We start from the raw sequence: 9,114 nt of genomic DNA, 5'->3' as shown, positions 1-9,114 counted from the left end.
TTTAATATGAATTTCAATAGCCGCATTAGACTTCAAAATTGATGCCTAAATGATGATAAATTACATGTTTTTTATGTCTATGCGCATGTTCAAGATGTGTATTCATTCAGAAATAAAATAGAAAAATTGCATCAGATTTTTAGATGATTAAATCATTGTCTGCATCCTACCGATGTGCCACTGGGGGGGGGGGGGGCTCGTTAGGGCAGAAGTGTAGGAAGTATATTGTATTTTTTATCTTCATATTCTTCTTTGCCCGGCATGGCCAGGTGGTTAAGGCACTCGACTCGCAATCTGCGGGTCGCGAGTTTGAATCCTCGTCACACTAAATATGTTCGCACTTTCAGCCGTGTGGGCGTTATAATGTGATGGTCAATCCCACTATTCGTTGATAAAAGAGTAGCCCAAGAGTTGGCGGTGGGTGGTGATGACTAGCTGCCTTGTCTCTAGTTTTACACTGCTGAATTAGGGACGGCTAGCTCTCGTGTGGCTTTTCGCGAAATTTAAACAAGCCAAATCAAATGTATTAAAACCACTGGATACTACATTGTTTGAATTATATTATGTGCGTGTTCAAACAGCACCTTTTTTAAGGCAGAATAAAACAGTTAGTTTTTGTTTTTTACAGCTAATGAAATAAGATAAGGTTAAAGTATTATTATTTTCTATCAGAAGTAATGGGTGATATTAATCTTGAGATCACTCAAGCAATTGAATAATTATATGTGGTATTTGTTTATCGGTTATTTTGGAAATAAGGCGATAATAATTAATTGTTAGAACAAAAATTAGTATTTTCACTTCGAAAACAGCAGCACAGAAAGCGAAATTCTATAATTTCTCTAACTTGATTGATGTCAGATTAACAAAAGAAGTAAAAAACGGTTGTTGCTCATGTTTCACAAATCAGATATTGATGATAAATCAAGAAGAGTGCAATTAAGAAACGGACGTTTCCTCAAAGAGTCTTTTTGGGACATCAGTAGCCATAAGCCTTTTAATCAAGAGGAAGACAGCAACGATTGTACCCGTCAATATCTATCGTAAAAAACGGTTGTTGCTCATGTTTCACAAATCAGATATTGATGATAAATGAAGAAGAGTGCAATTAAGAAACGGACGTTTCCTCAAAGAGTCTTTTTGGGACATCAGTAGCCATAAGCCTTTTAATCAAGAGGAAGACAGCAACGATTGTATCCGTCAATGTCTACTTTAAAGTGCAAAAAAAGACAAGAATCCCCAATAAACCGGTGCAATTTCAAATCAGTATTCAATCAGTAGTTTAGTGACATTTACTTAATCATTAACTGTCCATGGTTTAATAAAATGACAACAATGTACTTTTTAACGATATTTAAAAGAAACCAGCATCTTTATATATATATATATATATATATGTCCATAAATTTTTCTAGAGCTGTTCGTTAGGGCAGGTTGTTGTTGTTTGTAATTAAGCACAAAGCTACACAATGGGCTATCTGTACTCAGCCCACCACGGGTATCGAAACCCTGATTCTAGCGTTGTAAGTCTGCAGACATACCGATGTGCCACTGAGGGGGGGGGGGCTCGTTAGGGCAGAAGTGTGGGAAGTATGTTGTGTAAAATTAGTTTAATGGTTTGTACGTGGCTCACAAACCTTGAACATTAATGACCAAGTGACTAATAAAGATAAGGACCTCAACACGCTGTTGGTATCATGAAATTACCTTCATGTTTATCTTGTAGTTATTAGATGACTAATAAAGATAAGGACCTCAACCCGCTGTTTGTATCATGAAATTACCTTCATGCGTATCTTGTAGTGATTTGAGTTTTACCCTGTATGGTGTGGCCCATACATCCAGTTTTACCATGCATGGTTTGACACATAGATCCAGTTGTACCATTCATGGTGTGGCACATAGATCCAAACTGCTATTAATATAACAATGGAGGAGGGACTAAAGACTGACGTAACCTTTGGTTCTAACTGCTATCAATATAACAACGGAAGAGGGACTAAGGATTGATGTAACCTTTGGTTCCAACTGCTATTAATAAAAACACTACTGATTCAATAGAAAATCCTAGATTTCTCTATTGGAAGTCATCTTTGACATTCTTCCGTAAAATAAAATAAAATTACATTAACTTCCAATCAGAGCAAGCTAAGTTTTACAATCTTCTATTATTTAGGTAAAAAATCTGCCCACAGATATATATGGTATAGAAGCATTCCTTAAGTTAGTGAAATTATAGAAAGAATGTCAGTGTCTTCATAAACAATTTCAAATATAAATGTTCACTCAACAACAACAATAACAACAAGAAAAGAATGAATAAAATAAAGACTTTGATCAGCTGTTAGTTGTCAAAAACTTCTAGAGGGTTTAACTTAACAACCATTACAGCTCCATTGTAAAGGCTTGTGGGAGAGACAGACAGATATCTGTTTTAGATTTCTTTATGTCTGTGAATGATCGATTATACGTTCTTGATAAAAGTGAAAGTAAGAGGCAGGAACGGATTTACGTCAGATGGGGCCCGGGGCAGTAAACTAGCATTTGCCCCACTCCCCAACTAATAAATACCAACGCATACAATGCATAAACATTTCTAAATGTTTTTCGTTTGGGGACTCCAAATGGTCGGGGCTCTGGTGCAGCTGCTCCTTCTGCCCTACCCTTAATATGGCCCTGGAAAGAGGCATGTTTTAATGGAAGAAGAGTAAAATGTTTAGAAATACGAGTTAGCATCATACATATCCTTTTTTCTACATCAAGATTAGTTAAAAAAATTCAATCTTATTGAACGAAAACTCCTTATTTTAATACAAAATCTCAAAGGCTTAACTTCTGTCATGATATATCTATTGATAAAATAAGGCATGATTTGTTTTGTTTGTTTCGATACCCGTGGTGGGCTATCTGTGCTCTGCCCACTAAACCCGGTTTATAGCGTTGTAAGTCCGAAGACACACCGCTGTGTCACTGGGATGGGAGGGGGTAAGGCAAGATGGATCTATCGATAAATAAGGCATGACATGATATACTCCAATGTCATAATTAAGTTTGTCAGATATGGTTCTGGATAAAATAAAGCATGATATTGATATTGGAAATTGTTGTCGAAATAGAAATGGCATAACCGTCTGTGAGAATGTCATTTATCTTTTGACAAAATTATCTTTCCAAGGACCAAACATAGTTTGAAAGTGACCCAGTAAAACTTTTTAAAATAGAAATGGCATAACCGTCTGTGAGAATGTCATTTATCTTTTGACAAAATTATCTTTCCAAGGACCAAACATAGTTTGAAAGTGACCCAGTAAAACTTTTTAAAATAGAAATGGCATAACCGTCTGTGAGAATGTCATTTATCTTTTGACAAAATTATCTTTCCAAGGACCAAACATACTTTGAAAGTGACCCAGTAAAACTTTTTAAAACATTAAATCCATTTTATGTTAAAGCTGTTCTCACATCTTGCACACCATAAAGACTGAAATATTATCCTTCTGAATGAGATAGCGAAGAGATTGTTGATCTTCTGTACTTTTCTTTTTCGAAAATAGCTAATTATCTTTAGCTTCCGTTTCTCTGGTGTTTCGAATAAGTAGTATGGGCCATTTGGTGTATTTTTACAAAATTCATTTTGTATTAAAATTTGGAATGTTAGTGACTCCCCTTCGATCATCTCTCAAGTTCATGAATTACGTGTTTAATGAGGACTCGTGTGAACCAATTTCAAACGAGTTGCATCTGGTTCTTATGGTCGAATAATCTATATTCAGAAACTTAGTGTAGGTAATTACAGTCCTGAGTATTGTGATACGTATTACATTTTGTAGATTTTTTGTTCTTTTTTAGATATATGACTAATGACAAAATGTTCATTAAGGTTATCTTTAGTTCTTGGCAAAGGTAGAAATAGAAGACATGTTTTCCACAATGCAATATGATGAATGGTTATTTCTTGTTACTTGGGCTGAAAGAGTTAAATCTATTTGTCATGGCTAATATTTATGTCTTGACGATAAAATCAGTGAAAATGTAAAAGTATATTTTTCTAACTTCGCCAGATGTCTTAAACAAAGAACTATATATATATATATATATACTAAGCACAAAGCTACACAAAGGGTTATCTGTGCTCTGCCCACCAAAGGTATCGAAACCCGATTTCTGGTGGTATAAATCCGCAGACATACCGCTGTGCTACTGGGGGGGGGGCTCATTTTAAGAAGAATGAACTTATTACAAATACTAAGATGAATCCTAAAATAGTTTTATATGTTCATTCCAAAACCTAGGTTGTGTATAATTGCGAACAAGTATTTTGAACTTAGTTCTGCTAAAACTGATAAGTCGATTGACATACAAAATATTTCTTTTATATTTGTTCTTACAGAAGTAACAAAAACAAAAACTGATATAACATCTACCAACTTTCTTCTCAAGAATTCAAAAAACATTTTTTTTTACTTGAAAATACTCAAGTCATTACTGTCTCCGTTGTTTCAAGAAGCTCACGCAATACTTTTTTCTCCTTAATACTTTCCTTTGTTTGAGAAAATGCATGTCATACTTTTCTCCATACTGATATCCCATTCTTATTTCCGTTGTTTAAAGATGACTTGAGTACTAGGTGACAATAGAAAACATTTATTTTTTCTGACGTTACCAGTGTGGCACATAGATCCAGTTTTACTCTGCATGATGTGACATATAGATCCAGTTTTACCATGCATGGTGTGACACATAGATCCAGTTTTACCATGCACGGTGTAGCACACAGATTCAGTTTTACTCTGCATGATGTGGCACATAGATCCAGTTTTACCCTGTATGGTGTGGCCCATACATCCAGTTTTACCCTGTATGGTGTGGCACATAGATTCAGTTTTACCATGCATGGTTTGACACATAGATCCAGTTGTACCATTCATGGTGTGGCACATAGATCCAGTTTTACTCTGCATGATGTGACACATAGATCCAGTTTTACTCTGCACGGTGTAGCACACAGATTCAGTTTTACTCTGCATGATGTGGCACATAGATCCAGGAACCAAAGGTTACATCAGTCTTTAGTCCCTCTTTCATTGTTATATTAATAGCAGTTGGAACCCTAAGGACTGATGTAAACTTTTTTGGTTCCAACTGCTATTAATATGACACTGGAGGAGGGACTAAGGACTGATGTAAACTTTGGTTCCAACTGCTATTAATATAACAATGGATGCTTAACTACAAACAACTACTTCTCAAGAAAACAAGTAGACAATATATTTGTTTTAGAATAACGCAGACTTATTTTGAAAAAATGTCGAGATAATTATAGAAGATTCAGTGCAATGTTTTACAGTTACAGAATCTTTAGGCCTAAGGATTGAACCAGATCTTTAAGGATCAGGGGAAGAACATTAGCATAAAACCATGACCAAACGGAAGATAAATAAAAAAAAGTCACATGTCATTGTTATAGGTTTTCTTAATAAAATGTCATAAAAACGTTTAGCTTACAAGAAAAAGAAAACTATTTTATTGGTCTCACCTTTCAATTTTTATTGCGTATTTTAGTACAATTCAAATATCACTAATCATTAATGATTTTCTCCTTTTGCTCCTTTTTACTATAAATATGTAAGATAATGATGGTGCTTTTATTGTTAAAATTTCTTTTTCAAAGCAATCTCTTGAAAGCCTAAAGTGATCACACAATTTTAAGATATATGTTTTCCTAAAGTAGAAGGTTTTTTTTCTCAAGTAAAATGTGAAATTATATGAAATCCATCTAGGTTATAAAAATTACCAGTTTTACATCAATACATATATAATATTTTCTTTGGCTCCCTCCCTCCCCCAGTGGCTCAATGATAAGTTTGAAGACTTATAACGCTAAGAAATTAATTTCAATACGCAGATATCACAGAACAGATATCCTGTTGTATTCCGATTTGGTGTCTGAGCTGCCATCTACTTGCAAGAAATAGAATTTCGATATATAGTTTCTGTATGTTTGCGGTAGATGGCGCAACTTCCAGCTACACGATTTGCTAAATCTAAAAGTAAAAAGTGATTTCTTGGAACCCAATGGTCAAAACAAGAGTCAACAAACTCCTCCGAAGAAGTAACAGCCCATCTGATATATTGCTATACGGCTGAATACTAATTTGAACAGATGGGTTTCATAAATATCAACGTTCTTTTATTACTGTGGCTTGAAACGCAATTATAATCTACAAAAATAAAATAAAACAAACAGGCATTAATTGATGTTAAAAATCAAACTCGGTTAATTGACAGAAAAAGCAAACTAAGCGATAATTTATATCAATACAGTTGTCTGAAGAATTACTTCCAGTGTAATTTACTTTGCAGTGAAGACAAAAAAAAATCAAAGACTAGCTTTCTTTCGAACAGTGCATCTTTACAAGACAGAATCAGCAGGTATTTTTTGATTTAATCGTTATAAAGTCGCTGAATTCGCTCAACATCTGCCATGCTTATCAGTAGGAAAAGTGACTAATGTGCTTCATTTGAATAACTACTGATTCATCACACGTACACATTAAACAATAAAAATAAAAAATAAAAATGATATACTGCCAAAATCTGTTTAGCAAGTCAATAAATCTTTATTTCAGGGATGTTTCTGATATGGAAAAAATGGAGGTCTGAAGTACCGAGATTGGCTGATTATAGATCTTAATCCTCGTGCTGTATTCAGTTTCATGTATCCTTATAAGGATATTGATAAACTCATTTTTTTAAATTGATTTCGATTTACCGAATGAGCATCACGTGTTCAGCAGACAATTAACAGAATTCGAGTCGTTTAAATTATGTATATACTGTATATATATGCCTCCACACTTTTTACAATTTGATGTAAAAATCACGGCCTGGTGGGTACAGACAGAAAATAAAACGTGAAATACGGAGGAGCAAGTGAATTTTTATATTTATTTTTCGCTCGAGAATATAATAATGGCTTTCCTTCTTAGAACATAGAAGAGAGACTAAAACAGTGAAGATAAAGTATCGATAATTCTGCAAGGTTTCAGCCGGTTTTCCATTTTGTAACGAAGATAAAATCTAAACTCCAAAACAAAAATGAATGAAAATGAGAATCTTTATCTTTATTGGGAAATCAAATTTCCATTACATTTTGTTAGCAGAGCAAACAGGTCATTAGGTAACCTTTTTTTTTTGCCCACTTCTATGTTAATTGCAGAGATGGACTTCTATTTACATTGATAACCGTTAATATTCATGTTTTAAAATATCAGCTTAGTGTGTTTTGTTGTCATTCTTAAATATTTAAGCCTAATCGAAGTTTTATGTTCAAAGTAATAGGATTGGAAAAAAACTAAAACTTTTTCCGGAATATTCCTAACATAATTTAAATTTTAAGTTTGTAATATATTTAAAAAAAAAGAGAAACTTTAATACAACTGATTATGGCTTAATAACTTGTTTATTTGTTGTTAAGCACAAAGATACATAATGGGCTATCTGTGCTCTGCCCACGGATATCGAAACCTAAGAGTTTACCTCTATGCTACTGAAAGAGGGGGGGGGATAAGGATTGTATGTAATATTAGTCAATCCTAACTAGTTTGTTTGTTTGTTTTTGAATTTCTGCGCTAGCCGTCCCTAATTTAGCAGTGAAAGTCTAAAGGGAAGGCAGCTTGTCATCACCACCCACCGCCAACTCTTGAGCTACTCTTTTACCAACGAATAGTGGGATTGACAGTTCACATTATAATGTCCCCACGGTTGAAAGGGCGAGCATGTTTGGTGGGACGGGGATTCGAACCCGCGACCAGCAGATTGCGAGTCGAGCGCCCTAACCACCTGGCCCATAAAGTGAAAACTCTGACTGTAGAGCCCCCAACTGGCACAGCGGTATGTCTGCGAACTTATAACGATACCCGTGGTGGGCAGAGCACAGATAGCCCATTGTGTAGCTTTGGTTTTTGTTTTGTTTGATTTAGCGCAAAACCACACAATGAGCTATCTACGCTCTATCAATAACGGGGAACCGGAGATAAAGAAACCTACAATGTTTACGATAAGTATTGTCTGTTCTGGTCAACAGTTTCGGGTTTTGGTGTTCTTATTGTGTGTGTGTGGGGGGATTTAAGACAAAAGTTTGTATACAGAACATTTCTAACAAACTGACATCATGGGCTTTCAAAAAAGGGTTTCAACGTGAAATAACCTTTATTGTCGAGAACGTAACTGTCAACGGGAAACATTGACAGTTTTGGTACTGAGAGTTAGTTGCACTTCATAAGAACTTTGTTTTAAATCCTGTTCTGCCCTTCGAACTACTTGTTACATTACGGAATTTGCTCACTCTGATGGCCATGGTTACACACTGTTGTTAGATACCACAATCTCCACTATTATAAGCTTCTACGTTTTGTGTTAAATTTAAAATTTTATATTGCCAAAATATTGAGTTTATTCACTTAATTATAAAAAATAACTCCAAATTAAGCTGACATAAATGTTCTAAGATTAAGACACGGACTTTAATTTTTTTTCAAATTTGAGTTATATATGTGAATTTATATTAAGAAGAACGGCAGTGACCGGACATTTAAAAACAATAGATAAGATCCTGTTTTCATAACACAATGATGAAAAACAAAGTGATTATACCATAATTTATTTGTGATCTAACCTTTATAAACACAGGCTGGACACAATAAATTTTATTTCAACAAATCACTTCCATCGTGTGAGTTGATATGACTTAAACAATATATAAATTTCGATGTATTAAACATTCTTAAAAGGAAAATGGTAGACCATACCAAAAGTCTTTATAATTCCATGATCCCAAGGCTTCAAACTCGTGGTGGTATTCAAAAGTGCTCATAAGGTGCCACAGAGAGCAAGGGATAGTCGAACGGATATACAGACTAACTCCCTGCTTATAATATAAGCAAACCAATGTTTGAACCATCAGACATTCTGTTGAATTCCAATCTAAAAGTTTCTCTGTTGTACTATTACAAATTATGGAGTGAATGTAAATAAAGAAACTCTTGAACTGATTAAGAATAATCGTAATATAATGTTTGAACAGATATATATATATATATATATATATATATA

This window comes from Limulus polyphemus, unplaced genomic scaffold (genome assembly GCF_000517525.1).
Source record: "Limulus polyphemus unplaced genomic scaffold, Limulus_polyphemus-2.1.2 Scaffold1645, whole genome shotgun sequence".
Classification (NCBI taxonomy): domain Eukaryota; kingdom Metazoa; phylum Arthropoda; class Merostomata; order Xiphosura; family Limulidae; genus Limulus; species Limulus polyphemus.
The sequence above is the reverse complement of the archived record's forward strand: the minus strand, read 5'-3'. Positions refer to the sequence as shown.